The sequence below is a fragment of the Athene noctua genome, chromosome 15, assembly GCF_965140245.1.
Source record: "Athene noctua chromosome 15, bAthNoc1.hap1.1, whole genome shotgun sequence".
Classification (NCBI taxonomy): Eukaryota; Metazoa; Chordata; class Aves; order Strigiformes; family Strigidae; genus Athene; species Athene noctua.
This window is the reverse complement of record NC_134051.1, coordinates 15,068,777-15,088,227: the sequence shown is the minus strand read 5'-3', so window position 1 is coordinate 15,088,227 and position 19,451 is coordinate 15,068,777. Positions and strand designations below refer to the sequence as shown.

General features: G+C 41.7%; 1 long non-coding RNA gene across 1 annotated transcript in view; it reads left to right on the top strand.

Annotated features, from left to right (window-relative positions):
* The first annotated feature begins 349 nt into the window (after positions 1–349).
* The window catches only part of LOC141966657 (uncharacterized), a 30,497-nt gene continuing 11,395 nt past the window's right edge, over positions 350–19,451 (top strand). Inside the window, exon 1 of the long non-coding RNA XR_012634608.1 lies at positions 350–530. This is a non-coding gene — a long non-coding RNA (uncharacterized LOC141966657). The remainder of the gene's footprint in view (positions 531–19,451) is intronic.

Sequence of the window (19,451 nt, the reverse complement as noted above, 5' to 3'; positions counted from 1 at the left end):
TGGTTGGTCTGCTCGCTCACTCCAGCCCTTTGTTTAGCTAATGTATTTTGACATGGTTTCCCAGAAATAATTTAATCCTAGAAACAAAAAGTACTTGGAGCGGGTGGGCACTATCATATTGATATAGATCTGCTTGTCTTTTGTCCCTTCCCCAGCCTGTGTCTGTTCTGCCTGCTTAGATGGGACACTACTTGTACAGCACCTAGCAGTGATCCGTGTTGGTTTTTCTCAGACCTTCTCTAGAAAACAGTGCTCTGAGTGATCAAGTGGGAGGGGTAGGATGGAGTGGAGGAGCAGATTGAAACTTTCATTTCTCTGTTTTGTTGCAGGTTTGATGGTGTGGAGCAGTAATGCAGGAAAGGGAGGGGACACAGCAAGAGAACTGTGGACTTCAGAGCAAACAAGAGAGGAAACAGAACACTAGGAGAAAAGGCACAATGACTTATTTAGATACAGCAGCCAGAATATGCAGACCAGTGGTGGAAGCATCCTCCCTATATGTTCAGTGTGCCCAGAATAGGGAGAATCAGGTATTTATGCCACACATCTTGGAGCCCAGCTCACTCATATTGTTTAATATCTTCAGTGACTAAAAGACAAGTCATTACATTCTTAGGAGTAATGTTCATTGGATGTTCCAATTTTCAGCACAGAAGGGGAAGCGTCAGTAGCACTGGGAATAGTTAAACATATGAAATTCTCTTCTAGGTGTAGAATTCATTCAGCTTCTCACCCAGGAAATGTTCATTTATGCTGTTTGCTCAGGCAGGCACCTCCTGAGGGCACAGTTTCAGCTGACCCATGGAACCAATCACATGCCATTCTCTGACAGCACTTGTTCTTTATCAGCCCATTAAGCACGGGCTTTCAGCCAGTGAAAACATCAGATATTTGGCAAAGCATTTATAATTAGTAAGTGTTGTGGCAGAATAATGGAATCTGAGGTCTCAGAAACCATCAAGTGTGCCCTTTTCCAGCTGATAATCCCAGGGAGACAACAAAATGGAAAGTGAAGAATACTAAATTGAAGGAGGCAGTATGCAGTGTTTGGATTTACTGTAGAGTACTTTGCAGCAATCCAGACTCTTTCCACAGTTTGATACTCAGTGTCTGAAGACCTTGCAGAGAAGGATATTTCCCTCGCTATCTTGCTGTGTTTTACAGGCATTGCTGTGCCATCTTGCCTGTACCATTTGTTTCTGTCCGGTTCAGAAAGCTTTCTGTGTTTTGACAAGAGGTGCACTTAGAGAACACATTTTCATAATCTTGAAATAGTTTGATATTGAGGACATGGTCGGGAGGGGAGGCAGACAGAGACTTGAAGTATACTTTCTCTAGGTGTGGCTGTGCAGATTTCCACTTGGTCTTGCTGTTTATAAGGTAAGAATCTCCTTCATTTGTTCTGGCTGATGATATAGGACCTTTCTGGTCAGCCTTCAGCCACTTGCTCTCAGGCGTGAGAGAACAAGACATGTCCGCTTTCTGTCAACCATGTTTTTGTTTTTCACTCTTTTGGCATGCATTTGACAAGCTTGCTTTGGCATCTTCCATGTCTTGCAGTCTGTTTCCTAAGAACTGGCTTCCAAGCTTTTGACATTCTCTGGCTAGATGTCATCTTCCCATAGCAGAAATTCCTCTCCCCTCACATCACTGTTCATTTGGTATTGAGAGCTAGCCTGTACGGCTCAGATGAAAAGCTCTTCTGCACTCAACTTGAAGAGTCCAAAGACAGAGTACTCCAGTGGTTCAGTCCATTAAGGCAATGCTGTGCCTTTGAACCAAGTGGGTTGTCAGTGTTTGAGATTTGGTTTCTTTTATACTTTTTCTAGAAGAGTGAAAATAACTGAGGAAAGGACTTTGTCTGTGAAGTTCTTTACTAGCAGAGAGGTTCAGTATCTGCATTCTGTGAATAAAGAATCAAGTGACAGCAGCATGATTCCACATCAGCTTCAGCTGGTCTGCTTTGGGTCCTGGCAGCTTTCTCCCTGATGTCCACTGTACAGCCCTGCCAGTCCTCTCTTTTGCATTTATAATATTGCTCCTGTGACTGTGGTGGGGGAGCTAATCTGCCTGAAGCCTAACGGAAGGGAAAAAAAAAAAAAATCCAAAATAACTTATTTCTTCTTACTTTGCTAGACCTTTTTGTTATAGAGCCACATGAACTTTACTGCTGGCATGAGAGATGGGGAGGGAGGGACAGGCATGGGACAGCAGCATGTTGACTGAGATCCACTTGAACTTCTGTGAGATCTTACTCAAGACTGTCCGCATGTCCCAGGCCCTGAGTTTCAGGCACGTGCTTTCCCTAAGCTGGTCTTTACTACTACTGCTGCTGCTTTCTGTTGCTTTCTTACTTCTATAATAAAATCTACCATTCATTTTGTGGCTACTGCATCAGTAGCCAGTCTAAAGGAAGCCCTTCAGAGCTATGATTTAGTCCTTGTCGGGGCTTGGTATGTGCACCAGTACTGTGGGCTGTAGCCTCCTTTTGATCTATCATACAGTTATGTGCATACAAAGAGACAAGATTACTTCTGTTCTTAGTCTGAAGTATTGAGTGAAGGGTGCTGAGCAGATCTGTGGCATTTACATGCCTAGGGATGAAAACTGTACTTGCAAGTACTCCTTAATGGCGCGATAACAGTATCCTTCCCAGTTAAAATGAGGGCTCAGATCATATGAAACTAACATCTTCTAAATGGCTAGAAGGGGGGAATGGGAAGGGAGGGCGGAAGGAAAGAAGTAGAATGCCTTATCTTTGAGATCCTGTATCCATGTCAGAGCCAGCAAAGTCTATACTCATGCCTTTTGTTTTGATTCGGTTTGTTCTTTGGAGCGTATGGGATGGTCTAGTGAGGGAAGATAGGGGCTCAGCAGATGCAGAGTATGTCCTCCACGGGCTCAGTTCCAAGTGCAAAAATTACAATTTCTCAAATGTTCATTTCTGCAATAATGCAAGAGTCATGACTGGGCTGTGCAGTTACATTTAGACTTTTCCCTCTGAAGTCTGGACAGTGTCTCCATCTGTGTGTTGCCCACAGAATCCAGGCCTGGTGCTTTTGGAGCGTGGAGAGGTACAGAGCACCCCTAGGCTATGCTGCCACAGCAACAGCAAATAAGTTGGAATGAATGCTGGAGGAGATGTCTGGCAAATATGAATATTTTGAAAAACTTTAAGTGCAGGAGTGGCGGCTAAGTACAACTGTATCAGAGTAATGCAGGTGCTATGATTACAGGCCAGACTCTTACCATTGTGCCCATAAACAGCACTTAGTGGGTTTTTTGTTACAAATAGGGTGAAGCTCTTCTCCCTGGTGAGTATTTGGCCCAGTCCTAGATGTCAGAGTAACTTCCTACAGAGCAAGCCCAGTTGTGAGTTGTAGTGCTGTTTTATTTTCAGGACTTGTGGAAGGTTGGCATTAGCACTCTCAGTGGGAAGGCAGCGTTGGACAAGAAAGAATTGCAGGGAGGTTTTAGCAGGGTAATTTCAGTACTGGCTAGTAATGTAGCCTGGATCTGATTAAGCCAGCAGTAAACTAGACTTACTCATTTTCCTTGCCAAACTTGTAGCTATACCACTTTAACCTTGACATAACCAACAGCCACGTCAGGGGGGCGGCACTGCAGCTCTAGTGATAAACCTCCTTTTGTGCAGTCTGGGCATTAAGCATGTCAGTATATACTTTGCAGCTGAATTGATCTCAACTTGAGACTTGTTCCTCCCAACTTTTGTCCCCTTATTGCTCAGCACCAAGCAAGGCTGATTCTATACAGCAACTTTTCCCAAAACTGAGAGTTATTTTTCCACTGAGTGATTTCTTGCTTACCCACTGATTGATTTAAGATGTCTGTTGTGTTGCCACTGGACTGTCTTACAGCAGCTTTGGGGTGGGAGGCCATGTGAATTCTTTTGCAGCTGTTTTGTATGTGTTTGACTGTTGAAAACAGTCATGAGTGTTCTAGTAAATGCCTCAGTTTCTTTTCATCAGTTCTTGAGATGCTGCAGCTCACTGGAGTCAGTTAACTTTTTTACAAGACTGTAAGTTTCACTTTCAGGTTCTTGGATTTACTGCATTTCCCTGATGCAGTAAATGGTAGGGCGCTTATTTAAATATAACTTTACTTCTTGAGTTTTGAAGCAGAAGTAGTAATCTTAAATCTTTCTATTTAGTTTAAGTAAATAAAAACTTGTTTTCATGAAATAGAGGTACCTCTTCTGATTTCAACATGCACATCTCTCTCTCAAAAAAAAAAAGTTTAGAAATATCTACTGCTGTGACATTTTGTAATTGGCTCACAATTTAAGTTAACGTTTGTAGCATTTTGTTTCCCAACAGGAAATTTCTGAACAAGGCCCATCTCATTATCTTCCTCCTCACTGCTTACAGGTATAGCCTGATTCATTCTCTTTAAGGGAGTGAATGGAGATACAAATGTCTCTGTAGTTGTGGGAGAAAGCAGGCAGAGAAAACAGGGGTAGAAGCAGACACAACTTCATTTAAAAAAAAAAAAAAATAGATAAGCTTTGGGGTAAATAATTAAGCAAAAATTATCAGGTAGGATAAGGGGCAAAGGCTTATTTGAACAGACACAGCCTTGTTGTAGAACATGGTTGATGAATCATAGGATTATAGGAGACCAAATGCTCCAGAGAAATAAATCCACAGATGCCTAACTATAAACATTCTACTTCTGCTATACTGACAGCATTAGCTGCAATTCAGAACTCTGTTATAATCCTATGCTTAGAATCAGATCCAAACCCAGCATACTGTCTGGAGAGGTGCTCAACTCAACACACAGTATTTAAAATCTGTAGAAGTAAAACCAAAAGTGATCTCTGGAGTTGAGAGCATCTTCAGGGCCCAACAATTGTTTCGCAGAATTGCACATTCATGATCACAGTTTTGAATTTAGGAACCCAAATCCTGCCATAACATCACTTCATAAACCTATATTTCTTGCCTTGCATGCTTTTTTAAAAAAAAGTCTTATGAAAATGAAAGTGTCAGCCTGTGAAAGAAAAACATGAACATAAATTGTCTAAGTCTGATATTTATCAAGTGTGAGCTAGGTAAGAACAAATATGCATAATATATGATGAGAGTAAGAAAGATACTATTACTACCTATCTTCATGCTTCAGGTCTTCTCAATTTTAATGTGCTTTAGAACAAGATTAAATAAATATCTGAATAACATGTAGTTGTGACTGAAGGACAGCAAGCAAGTAGGTAGAGAGCTTAACATTATATTGTAATGCACCATCAACAGCAAGCAGGAAAGGCAATTGTGAATTCCCTTTGTATTCAGTTTTTTTCCTCTCCATAAATTCCTTGTGAATCCCTGGTAAAGAGAGGAACTACAAAATGAGGCAGTCTTTTAAAACTGTACAATGCTTCTGGCAGTGATGTATTGGTATTCAGGTAGGAATTATTTTACCAGAAGTACAGATGGGGGAGGAAGGGATACATGCTATTTTATTCCCTTACAGAAAAGAAAAATCAATCCATTCTCATAAATAATATAGAAAATTCTCAGCAAGATCTAAATTCAATACACTTAAGATGTCACCAGGGTTCTAGGCCTAGGGAAAGGCTTTATTCAGTTCAATTGTTGGCAGAATCTGGGTGGACCTGATCACCCTTACTGTCCATCACAGATTCTGGAGAGGACAGTTTCTCTCTCTGGATAGTTGAACAATCAGTAAATCACTGCAGCAGGACATTTGGGGAGGGCAGAGAGCTGCTACTACCTACCTACTCTAGGAAATTTAAGCAAAAGAGCCAAGTGGTAGGTTTTCAACTGAAAAAATGCTAGACTTGTATAAATACAGAATTTGCCTACTTTAATTCAAGAGTTGATGATGTAGTGGTTTAGTTAACACTAAAAGAAGTGTAATGGGCCAAGAGCTTTAGTGTTCAAATTAAAAATTCTAGCAGGCCTTGTTTACTGGGGTTGGGAATTTTTAACCTGCAAATCCAGTGTTAATTGCCCCATTTTAGATCTGCCTTGCCACTTTTCTTCTGCATTTGCAAAGCAAGATGACTGAGCTCCAGGTTGTTATGAAAAAGCCGTATACAATGACAGTATATTTAACTGCTTTCTGGATAACTGGCTAAATCAAGACTTGAGTACATTCAAATGGCAAAATGTTGACGTTTTTCTTCTCTTGGACTTCAGTGCCTTTATCAGAAATTTCACTGATTGCTCCTAGCCTTGTTTCTGATGTTTGCTTTTAAATTGTCTTATGTTGTAAAAGCACTAGAATTTAAATCTAGCAGTACAGGGGAAGTCAGCAGATCCTAAGCTTTCCATCAAGTGTAGTTAGTTTAATGTTTCTACTGATTCTGAGACTAATTGCCTGTGATGCCAAACTAGGAGCACGGAGGCTCCTCAAAGGGGTATGCATGTTCAGGTGTTCCTCACTGAACTCCTTGCTGAGTTTTGGAGGGGGATGGTTAGGATTGCTGAGGTAAATCGGTTGCTATTGGTGCTGCTCCCTGGGTGGTTAATCTGTTGTTTAGCAACAGAAGTTGTAATACAGCAAAGTGATAGATAATTCATTTTCCAGGGCTAATTAAGAAAGAGACATGGCTTTCTGCCTCTTGGGTGATGAATGCAGTGGGAGAGCAGCTCGGCCATTAACAGCAGGCCTTACAGAACTGCATCATCCTATGAATTCGTCCTGCAATTTCTGAGCTCAACTCAACTCTTGTGTAAACTCCTACATACATATACTTTTAGCTCCCTCCCTGTCTCAGTGTGTAGGAGGCAAGGCCACTACTGTTGTCATGCACATGTGCATGCACAGACACACATTTGCTGAAAAAGCCACCCAGACGCTCCACCACCTTCACCTACCTCTGTTAGCTTGCTCACAGGGCAGGGAGCAGCATGTCCTCAGGCTGGTTAAGAGCTACAGAGATGCTGGCTGTTGCCTTTCAAATATGAGATGGGCCATCCCAAACCAATTTAAATAGAGATGTTTGTACTTTTTTCTCTGAGATTGGGGGTATAGAAAAGAATAGTTTCCCCTCTCTTCACAACTGCAGGTCTTCAAAAGGGCTGGAGTCAGTGAATAACTGGTATTTCAAGCTTTGTAGCAAACTGGATTGGGATTGACCAACCCATTCAAGCCTTCATGGCAGGAATAGGAGGCAGAAGAGGCAGCACAATAAGATCAACTTCATTTTCACAGAAAATCAAGACAACAAACAATGCACTTTTTGGCAAAATTCTACTTTGTGCATAAGCAGCTGCCTGATTTAAAGCAAGGGAGCAGTTCCACTGAAATTTCCTGGCTGTCCCCTGGGACCGCAATTCTGCCTACACTATTATTTCTCCTCCAGCTCTTTTTCTATCCTAGGTACTCTTTCTGAAGTAAGACAAAACTTCCCCCCTTCCCCACTTCCACACACTCCCCCCCCCCCCCCCAAAAAAAAAAGACAAACAAACCCTCCCTCATCATTTTCTAGAACTGAGTATGTTGCAGGTGGTTTTAATACTGTGTCCTTTTGTTTAGAAATTAAAGCCTCTTCCTTATCTCCAGTCTGCCAGATCTATGAATAATGGACTTTTTTTTCCCTGTACTAGAAACTTTTAAAAATCTATTCAAAGAGACCTTGGCAAATATTTCTCTGTCAGGCAATAATTGAATGAAGTCCCAAGTTGTTTAGTGCAGTCCCTCCCTTTTCCCCTGAGTTTTTTGTATTCTCTGCTTTTGCCTATAAATAACACAGATAGCTAGAAAAGGAAACCTTTTTTGGGAGATGATATTGTCATCTGGCAGCTACCCAATAAGGCCTTATGTGCTGTAAGTTGGTGTTGAGCTCCCCTGAGAAAAGAGAAAGTCTAATGTTAGGTTACCAAAAAAAAAAAAACCAACCCCTGACCAAAAAAACACCAAAACAAAAAAAAAAAAAACCAAACCAAAACCTCGATCTTGTGTTTGCTGTTTAAAGGGAAAGAGAATGTTTTATCTTTCTGTGTAAGTGGGCATGGACAGACTTTAATGCTGCAGCTGGAAGCACTTCTGAATCCCTTTTATCACTGGAGATCTGTGGATGGTACTTAATGGCAGATAGATGAGAGCCAAGCACAAAGAGGAGTTCTAGGTTTTTGCCCATGCAGTGAGCTCCAAGTGCTGGGAGTAGAAACTGTGCATCTGCTTGAATCTAAGCCTGCATCTCACTTGACTCTGTGCTTCAGCTGCCACGCTGCAGTTGAGATACCCAGTAGGCCAGAGAGTTTTGTGATGTTTAGCTAATAGGCTATGTCTTCCATCCTATTGTAACTGCCTCTGTATTCAAAAACAATACAGCAGAAAACTTGTGTGCCTACGTGCAGACCACAAAATATAAATGAGTGCTGAGTTAATGATTGAAAACTCATCACGTCAGCTTACTGCCACTAAGTGTTTTTACTTGCCCATGCCTAGGAACTGAAGTTGTGCAATAATCTGTTCTGGCCAACTAGGCATCCAAAAAACACCAACTACTTTTCCTACATCTTGTCCTGTTGTTTTAGTTGTATTCATGCTATTTTTTTTCTAAAACAGCCTCCTCTGGTTAGTATTATTTCATCACATATTAGGATGTGCTATTAGGATTGTAACAATAGTGTTTTTAAAGATTCTTGAATTCAGAAACTCCCAATTAGAGTGAAATGGTCACAATGACTTTGTGAAAATGGCCTCCTTCCACCTTAAAATGTTAAAAGATGAAGTACCAAAGTTAACTGCATTTTACTTTTCTTTCCTCTTCTCTGCCTAGATATAATGCGATGATATTAGCACTCAAACAGCCATAGTTTATATATAAGTTAATGAGTTTGACACCTTCTATGGCCTTTCTTTATTACATAGAAGCTTATGTTGGATTTCCAATTAGATATTACTGTAGATATATTAAGATTATTTTTAAAATAATTTGGAAAAATAAGGAGGGACCAAATAGTACAAACCTGCTCTCTGATTTAGACAGGATCCCAGCCTTAAAATAACTTCATTTTTGTAGTTTGGACATAGCCAAGAGCTCATTGTAAACTTAGATAATTCTTTCTGTGCTTCAGGAAAGAAAATTGAAAAAAGAAACAAAGGAGGAATCAAACACTAAACACTAAGTTGATCATTAGGCTGTTATCAGATTTGGTCATAGTCAAATAGTAATCCTTGTTTGAACTTGAACTCCTTGTTCACTGCCCCATATTAAAATTCAGAACTCTGAAGTACAAATAAGGTAATATTAAGTATTTGCATTAAAATGAAATCAGTGTATCCATAGGATGATTTCTGGCCCAATACCTTCAAACCCTTAATGAGTTCTGTGTGGCTCATCTCCAGTTCCCCCTCCCATACATCTTGCCCTTAATATGAAGGCAGCCTTACACCAACCGCAAATGTTTCCGTGCAGTCAAGGACCCAAGTGCCGTTGGAAGTTTTCTGATTACAGTAGATTTCTGATTACATCTAACTAGAATCAACACACAAAAGCAGCTGCTGGGAAACAAGGAGGCCATATAACCCGTACCACAGAAGGGCCTAGATATTTAGAGTTGTCTATAGGGTGGTCGTTGCTAGACAGAGCTATATGAGCTGCCACCTCTTTTCTCTCATCAAAGCCATTCATACACTGATGCCTACATCCTGAACACAGCAGTAAGATGTACCCCAGGTTCTTTTATACTGTATTTTCCCAAGGTGCTTCTAGTTTGCACCAGGATGGAGAGAGGAGAATCAGAACTTAGGTGAGCTGGAAGAAGGAAATAGACTGGGATGAAAGGCATCAGGAGAAAAGTAGACTCATCCTCATATCCGTAAGTAAACAATTTTGAGGGGATGGCTTAGGCTGCCACTTGGAGTTTGAGCTCGAGTTTTACAGTGCTTGTATGACTGAAGGAGACACAGTGTTGATGGATATCTGGTGTGGATGAATGTGTGGATTGGCCTTAACAGTAAGGGATATATTCAGCAGAGACTTTGTTAACATAAAAATACAGAGGTTTTTGTGATTTTGAAATGAAAACATTACTGCTGTTTCTTCTTTTCTGCTTAAAGTCACCAAAATTCTCTAGGAAATATTTTCTGAAGAGGGACTCTGCTTTCTGTTTCTGCTAATTGTTTTCATTCTATGAAATTAACTGATAACTGCTAGCTCAACTGAAGCATTTGAACTTGGTGTTCTTAACTGCTGTTAGGTAATACAGTGTGACTGTATAGGCTTTGTAACCAAATCCCCAGTCCATGATAAGCAAATATGGCAATGCCAGGGAAAAGTTGGAGCTTTAGACAATCTTCTCGTGGAATAAGAAGGAAATAGATTTCTTTGTTAAAGCTGGTACAGTTTAGGATTTTGTAATGGTACATGACACTGCAAAGACAATGCTGAGACATGCAGTTACATTTTAGGAATACAAAGCCCTGGCTGTTAAGTGGAAATTGTAAGCTAGGCCAACACTTGATTATAATAAGGAAAGGAACAAAAAAAAGCCACATTTTCTGCAACTTCCCAGTAAATCAGTAGAATGAAGCCTGTAACGGATTTTCCTTGTGTAAAGGAATGCCAAGATAAGAGCATTTCATTCAATGCTACCACAATTCCTGTCAAGAAAGGGACTCTACCTGCTCACTTTAGAGGCTGAGCTCAGTGTAAGCATTATGACTGGGGAAGAAAAAATATTCCTGTTCTTCACAAAATAAAGTGCTCTGTGTATGTTACAGTCTCTCTCAAGATCCTCCTGGCTCTGATAAGCTTCTGTGTCTGTCAGGGGGTGAATCTTCCTCCAGTGTGTGAGCATTCCCTGGGCTCTGGCTGCCCTTTGGAGGCCACACAGGTGCTCAGAAGCTGTAATTGCACCTCAAGATGTAATTGGGAGGTGGAGAGCAAAGGGGAGATGATCTTTTGAGACATGGGCCAATTTTATTCTATTTTTTCTGTTTATTTCGAATATTGAAAATAAGCCAACAGAAAATAATAGAGTAATGCAAAAGAATGTTTCTCAAATTACTTTTTAGGAGGGAGAGAAATTGTGCCAGAAAGACTGCTGAAGAGTAGAGCAGATGAGCCCGTTCAGTCTATATAAATATGAGATATGTGTATGTGCACATCTCTCTCTTTTCAACAAAACATTTTAGCAAAAGCTGACTAGAGGGAAACTTCTACAAGAAGACAGAAGGCAGAGAGAAGTCAGAGGGCAGTAGAATGGGTCAGAATGGTCAGGAGACTAAGGAGCTCTGAAAGCTACTGAGGCTTTGAGAGGATTTCCCATAACTTCTCAAAGAAGGCTTACCTGCCTCATCCAGCATACCAGCAGTCTAGCTGAGCTCTGTACTGTGCAGTGAAATAGCAATGAGGAAACAGTGACCAAATACTATCTCAATGAATTTGAATTTGAAGTACATCACCAGACAGATATTTTGGGGATAAATAAAGCATAAGACTTGAGTCTGTGGGAGGCGTAACAACATCCCTTAGAGAAGTTCATATAAAACTCTTTGTATGTGTGTGCAGTCTGTTATGTAAACTATTTTTTCTCAATCATATGATGTGTAAGGTTTATATAGTGTCTGAAGAGCTGGATAGCTTTGGTTCAGGCAAGCACAGAGTAGAAAGTTACCAGTCAAAACTGTTAAAAAATTGACTCTCATATAGGACAGTTTTACTCTCCTTAACTTTCTTTCCTTAGTTGAATCACTGAAAAAAATTAATCTACTTCTGATAACCTTTTGAGTAGAAACTGGTGGATATGAGCTACTAAGCAAAGTTAGTGAGCAGCTTCTTGCAGACTGTCTCTTGTTGTAAACTTGATATTCTATATTGTATTGAATTGTTTATCAGGAAGGAGCCTTTCAAGTGTGACAGCAGAGGTCCAGCTGCTTCTGTTAAAGTCCACAGAAAATTTCCCATCTAGCTTTAATTTCAATTAAGCTAACTGTTGTTATGGTATCTGAGCAAAGTCCTGTGAAATCAACAGGAGTTACTTCCTCCTGTTGTAGTGGGAGCTACAGTATCTTGTTAGAGAAATCAGTGCAAACTGTGTAGTTCATGCTAAGCTAAGGTTTATGTGGTTTGAAATCATCTGTGCTGACCATAGTGCACCACCACACAGCTGAACGCTATAGAGCCTGCACTGATGTTTGGGTTCAGCACGCTGCACAGTAAATGAGTGCAGGCTAAGGCTCATGAGGCTGTTTCTTTACCGTACAGTAGCTTGATGTTCCTCTGACTGCTGTCTCTTATACTATGGCTACTCTATTAACTTGCCTCAAAACCAGTCAGTCTGTGGCTATCCTTCTGCATTAGTCCTTTATTAAATCATTGATTAAAAAACTAGGAGACTGTCCAGACAATTGCAAAAAGCCTTTGTTAATAAAGTGCTGATCATGCAGCACTTCAATCAGAAAGTGTCCCGAGGAGACAAGTAGATGTTACATCCTTAGCCAGCTGCTGCTTCCTATCTTCCTTACAGCATGCTGTGTGGCAGCAGGCATCTCCATTCCCAAGGACCTATTTTTTGTTGTAGAGATGTTTCCACGATAAAGATATTAACAGCTGGATTGAATTCCCTTGAACTAGTAGAAGCTTGTCATCCAAATATTTCTAGATATTTTTCAGATATATCTATTTACATACTTTTGGCTTCTCAGCCTGGACAGCACCCATACATATTTTAAATAAAGTTCATTCCAAAGGTGATTACATTTTTTTGGCTCTCTAAGCTTTTTTTGGGGAGTAGAATAGTTTTCTGAGAAGCTTGGTAGAAAGTTTTTGGCACCGACATACATACAGTCAGGATATAAACCACTTTGTGGTCTAATTACAGTGTGTGTCAACATGGTAATGCAATACAACACTATCTGCTGGGATTGTGTTGTATTGCATTACCATGCTGTTTAAATACTGCCCAAATCAGGCTATTTACAGGTGCTTTTTCTTCTTCATTAACATCTATCTTATTTTTTTACAGTCAATCATATCACTGAAATGAGTCCTCTTTCCCTTGGAAGAAGAAATTTCATTATAATTCAGACTTCTTTATAACATAATAATGTATAGCAGATTAAGAGGTGTCATGTTCTACCAACCCAAGAGACCTCAACCAGTAAATGAGTTTCTTGTTACATATTGCACTGTAAGTGCTTGCTTCATGTTTCTGGTTGTAAAACAGTCTGGTGCAATGATAATTAAAAAATTCACTAGTCACAGATTCTCTGTTCTGTGTCTTTAGGATGGTTTAATGCTGTGCCATATAGAAAGGTGATTGTTACTGTTGACAAAGTAAATACACATATAGATGTTTACAGGTGAATAGGAAAATAGTTTTGGTTGCTATTACTTTGTGCTTTTGGATTCTGTCCTTACCAGGAATGAAGTGTTTAAATATTGAATTGAAAACAGAACTCAAATTGCTATTCTCTTGTTTATGTGCTTCTACTTGTACCTGAAATAGATTTTTAAGTTCAAGGAGATATAGTTCAACTACTTGGTTCCAGCCAAGACAGAAATTTGTTCAGACTTGATGGAATTTGAAGGAATTCTTTACTGAGAATATGCTTAAAGGTGGCTGTTAGGCTTACAACTGCTGATAGCAGTGTAGGCATAGGAATATTTGTGGTAGTGTTACTGGCTGGGTGATATTGTTACCACAGAATTGGACTGGTTGAGGTTGGAAGGAATCTTTGAAGGTCCTCTGGTCCAAGCCACCTTCTCAGGTAGGGACACAGAGCCAGTTGCCCAAGACCAAGTCCAGACATTAAATATCTACAACCTCTCTAGGTAACCTGTGCTAGTACTTAGCTACCCATCTGGTAAAAAAATGTGTTTCCTGATTTTCAGAGGGAACCTCCTGTGTTTAATTTGGTGCCCATTGCCTGTGGTTCTGTCACTGGGCACCACTGAAAAAAGTCTGGCTCTCTCATCTTTGCACCCTTCCTTCAGGTATTTATATACATTAATAAGATGCCCCTGAGCCTTCTCTTCTCCAGGCTGAACAGTCTCAGCTCTCTGTCTTTCCTCATTCATCTTTGTAGCCCTTCGTTGGTCTCTCTCCAGCATGTCCATGTCTCTCTTGTACCTCCAGCTGTGGCCTCACCAGTACTGAGCAGAGGGGAAAGGTCACCTGCCTTGACCTGCTGGCAATGCTTTCTCTGATGCAGCCTGGGATACCAGGCACTGCCTTTGCCACAAAGGTACTTCTCATGTTCAACTTGGTGTCCACCAGGACCCCCAGGGTGTTTTCTGCAAAGCTGCTTTCCAGCTGGGTGGCCCCAGCATATATTGATGCGTGGGGTTGTTCCTCCCCAGATGCAGGACTTTGCACTTCTCTCCCTGTTGAACTGCATGAGGTTCCTGTCAGCCTAGCTCTCCAGCCTGTCCAGGTCTCTCTGATTGGTGACACAACCCTCTGGTGTACCAGCCACTCTTCCCAGTTTGTGTCATCTGCACACTTGCTGAGGGTGCACTCTGCCCCATCATCCAGATGATTAACAAAGTTATTAAGCAGGACTGGGCCCAGTATCAATGCCTGGGGTACACCACTAGTTGCTGGCTTCCATCTAGGCTTCATGCCAGTTTTCAATCCACCTCAGGGTCTGTTCATCCAGCCCATACATCAACAGCTTCTCTAGGAGGATCTTATTGGAGACGGTGTTGAAAGCCTTACTGAAGTCTAGGCAGACAATATCCACTGCTTTGCTCTCATCTGATAAGGTGGTTGCTTCATCAGAGAAGGTTATAGAGTTGGCCAAGTATGTCTTCCCCTCAGTGAATCCAAGGGTGTATCCATTCTTACACACTGCAGTTCTCCCAACAAGTGTTAAGACTTGGTAGGATACACTGTGATATTACTGTTGAGAGAAGGGCAGCAGGAACCAGACATTTTTGCTAGGCTGGTTTTTTTGAAAGTGTATAGCTGAGGTGTCTGTGTGAGCTATGAACTACTACATTAGTAAAATAGATTATGGTTTCAGTTTATGCCATGCCTTTGTCACCATTTTCTGTCCTAATTACAAACCGGTCTCTAAAACCATTACTTCTGCAGCTTCCCATACTGGTATCACTGGTGCCAGAAAGGGTTGTGCTCTCAAGAAAAAAGGGCTTTTATGGTTGTACCCTTGAACTGAGGAACCAAAGACTCAAATTGTTTAGAAACTGATGGGAATCAGAGCGCCCTTGACTGGCTTTCCTGCAGGAGGCAGCATTTTTCTCCTCCCAGTGCAGCAACAAGAGAGATATTTTGTGTCCTTAGCTTTTCTGCATTAGCAATCAGTGCTGCCCTTCAATGCCTGCCACAGTGTCACGGGCACAGCCACAGTGCACTCCGGTGCCCTGGTGTCTTTGTCTTCCACTTCCCCTTTCCCCACTGCTTCTTGCACCATGTCAGAGAGCTTCTGCCTCAGTCGAATATTAATAACACCACCACATTTGTATTAAAACCATTGTTGTTATTTAAGAAGTGCTTGAAGGAACCATAGAAAATTCTGATCACTTCTCAGAAATGAGACTGAATCACAGAAATGCCTTCAGTGGAATCTTTTCCTGGTGTACAGCAGCATCAGTGCAGCCACTCTGGCTGCGCAGGGGATGTAAGGACAGAGCATCGCATAGCAATGGGAACACCGTGTCGTACTGAGTCGTGCCACACAAAACAGGCAGTTGCATTTTACAAGGGTCCTTGCTGCAGTTCACTTTAGAGCAATTCAAATGTGTAACTTGAAACATTTATTTTATGAATTAAACTTTCTGAAGGAAAGGACAAGAATTCACTGGAGAACTTTATTCTACTCCCAAAAGCTAGTAAGTTCTCTGCATCTAAACTTAAGCTATACAGCAAGGTGTAGAGATACAGCAAGGTCAGAGAAACATGAGGCACGGTGATACAATGCTCTCCAAAGCCAGATAATTTTGCTTGAAAGCAACTTCAGAAGCAAGTTTTTCAGTACAGCAGTGGATTATGCAGTGAAAACTGTTCTCTAATGCCATACTTCTGTGCAAGGGCTTCACCTGAAAAGAACTTGCCTTGCAGCTGGAAACTTAAAGCCATATGGTTTCAAAGAGACGGGGGAAAATAACCAGAGGGAGATCAGCTTAAGAGAAGTCTGGGGACCAAGCAAATGCTATTGATAACAGAAGAAAGGCAGTGTTAAAGACAACTAAACATAAGGGCCCTTTAGGTTCCTGTTACAGCCCTAACCACCCACACTGGCTTTTGGAAGGATCACTTTGTTTCTTAGTGTCTTACATACCTGGCCAGAAGTGTTGACCTTCACAGGGGCCTCTTTGGTTGCAAACCAACAGATACGTGACGCAATGGACTGATGGGACAGCAAAAGTATGCTTTGTATGAGCAAGACTGTGTCTGTATGTGTAAGAGAGCGGGGCCTTCCCTGGCTTCTGGAGGGAGAAGCAAATGCTGGCAGTGGGCAGACCCAGCAGTGAGGAGAAGGGTGAGAGTCAGAGGAAGGACATTTGCCTCGCTTTCTCTCAAGCTGTCTGACGATGCTACACTAAGCATGTGGTTGATACTGGAAAGAGGAAGGGCAGATGCGGGTGAGGCTGGGCACACAGGCTGGGGGGACCTTTCCAGGGACAGGAGACTGGCTCTGTGATGGTGCCCTCAGTTTCCAGGGAAGGCTAAGCCTCTGAGAGGTTTTTTTGAAGTGCTGCCAGATCCTTGCCTATGATCAGATGTGGTGCTTCATAGGTTTATTAGAGGGTTTGATTAGCAGGTGCTAAAGAGTTTAGCTCCAATGCTGAAAGAGATATATTGGTTCAAAACATTATTTGGATTTTATGGGTGTTTACACAGCACTTTTCCAAGACATTTAGATAATCTGCAGTGACTACTGGTTTATTGTGGTATGTGTAGGATGAGCCATGATGTCTCTATGTCAGTATCAGAAGTTACTGATGGCCTATGACTGAGCCTTCCACCCCCAGAAACAAGGGATATGTGACAGCTTAACTGAGAAATTAAACATTCTAGTAGAGATTAAATCCTGGGAATGGTGAGCAGAGGCTCTGAACAAAAAGGCTCGATCAAGGACAAATCTGGGGCTTTAATTGCGAGTTCCCTCTGTGATTGGTGGAGTGAAGGGTCTTGAGGAACAGAAGTCTGATGATTCATCGAATTACTGGCTGACCTAGCATGTCTTTGGCTTGCAACGTAACAGTAACTTGGGATGTAGTGAGAAACAGTGTGTTAATCCCCTCCCTACTGCCCTCCCCTCAGCAGTAAAAAGCCAGCAGTGTCGATTTGTTAAGAGAAGCTGCAGAGTGTGAATGACAGGTTAAACAAAGATTACATGGCAAGTCCTTTGATTTTTGTGCTGCTTCTCTCAAAATTTAGCTGCAAATGGAGGTCAGAGCAAAAGACAACTTGCTCCTGAAGGAATCAGCTGCGTGAGGGCTGTGGGCCCCCTCCTGTTGTGTGACGGGGGGCCAGCACTGACTCAGCCCCTCTCCTGAGAGCTGGGATTGTTTGCAAAAAGTGTGTCAAGCCAGCGCCTGGTCTGGTTGCTCCCATCTGGGAACCTCATCTGAGCATGAATGCTGGAGCTGTGTTGGTCTCCTAGGCCAGTGAGTTAGATTTATGCCTGCTCTGATCTGCTTGAGTTTACTGGAGTTATTCAGGGACAAGTGTGACAGCAGTATACCTGGCAGAACATCAAATTTGAGGATGGGGGAATACAGAGGTATGGGAAGAAGGGAAAGTTGGGAAGGGGCCTTTTTCCTCCATATTATCAGGCAGATAGCAACCCCATCCCCAGACACAGTGGATCAAGGACTGCTAGGATTAATGAGGCTTTCTTTCCTCTGCACTTCACAAGTTAAAGCTTTCATTTTGAGGGGAGAACACATAACAATATGAGTCACTTTTCCTTGTATTACTATTATGCACTGCTGAATCTACCATACTGACAATGTACTCTTCTCACTGGCTCAAAGCTTTGACCTCTGTTGGCATCTCTTCTGAGCAAGGAAGGCACTGGCCTTGAGTGCCAGGCACACAGCAGTTGCAATTCCTGCCGAAGTACAGTGTCTGGAGTAGGGCACAGAGAATGGCCCTGTTTTCACTGTGCATTGGCTGCAGTCTGCAGGGAACAGTTTATTTGTGGCAGATGCAGAAAAGGCTAAAAACTCCCTCCTCCTATTTAAAATTAAAAATCTAGCTCTGTTTTCTTGGTTGGTTTGTTGGTTTGGTTTTTTTTTTTTTTTTCTGAATCCAAGCCCGGCAAATGAAGAATTCTGGCTAGGATGCTGATTTTACCCACTGACCACAAATAACAGAAGGAACAATACAGTAGTGGTCCTCTGTGATACTCAGTCCCAAAAGACCGTGGCCTCTTCCTTATTTTTAACAAGCATATTTATGTGCTCAAAACCTCATCCACAGGAATGAAACCAGCATCATCTTAAATTCAGGTGGTGTGAGCATGAATGACTGTCTGAAAAAACAAAATTTGCTTGGATTTCTGAGTATGCTTTACCAGTCATCTAAATAAACCTTTCTTGCAGGGGAAAGGGGGGACTTCCAGCACTCCCCGCCCCCCAACACAAGCACAGATCTCCTGTCATGTGGATGAAATAGGCTTGATGCCCTGGTGATAGAGATCCCAGCTGTTTCAGGACTTTCAGTTGGGTGGGAAGGGACTTGCAAAACTGTGCAGGGATGTATTATATCAAGAGCAGGGAGAAGAAGTCGGTGTTTGTCCTGGCATAACAATGACTTGGCATAGGCTCAGTTTACTGCTCAGCAGCTTCATTTCTGGGGCCAGCCTGTAAGCTCAGGAGGAAAATAGTCAGCTGGTCCAACTGCTGTAGGGTGGTTTCTTTTTAAAAACTGCCATCAAGTTATAACATGTGATTTATCTTCTAATGAAATAACATCCCCACCCTTAAATCATAATTTAAGGATGCAGAGACTCTGAGCCTTTATATAAATAACATTCATAAAAGTATTTTCATGTGTCATACGAATGTGTTGGAGGTTGCTAAGATATTGCCCTTTTCTTGAGAGGAAGAGGCTGAGACAGGGTTTGAGTGTGTGTGTGTGTGGTGTCACACCAGGGAGGTGTGATACATAAGGGTGTTGATTTGTAGTACATTTTTTGCATCCCAGTCACCTGAGCTGGAACAGTTACAAAGCTCCTTAAGCTGAGTTCATGCACAGCAGTTCCAAGGGCTGGGTTTTTTTTTAACTTATTTTCTTTTCTAATTAAATAATTTTTTTTAAAAAAAAGCAGCAGTTAAGAGAGAACTGACATTACAAACTAAATTAGCAATAATGGTGAAAGCAGGAGCGCAGGGGAAGAGAGCAGGATACAACAGAGCAAACAAGCTTGAGAAGGAGTCAAGGAACAGGAGGTTTACAACATCCTCTCTTAGTCTTGCTTAAGCCTGCCTGTACATGTGATCAGTGAAGGTAGCTTGTGACTTAGGCAGACACCCACAG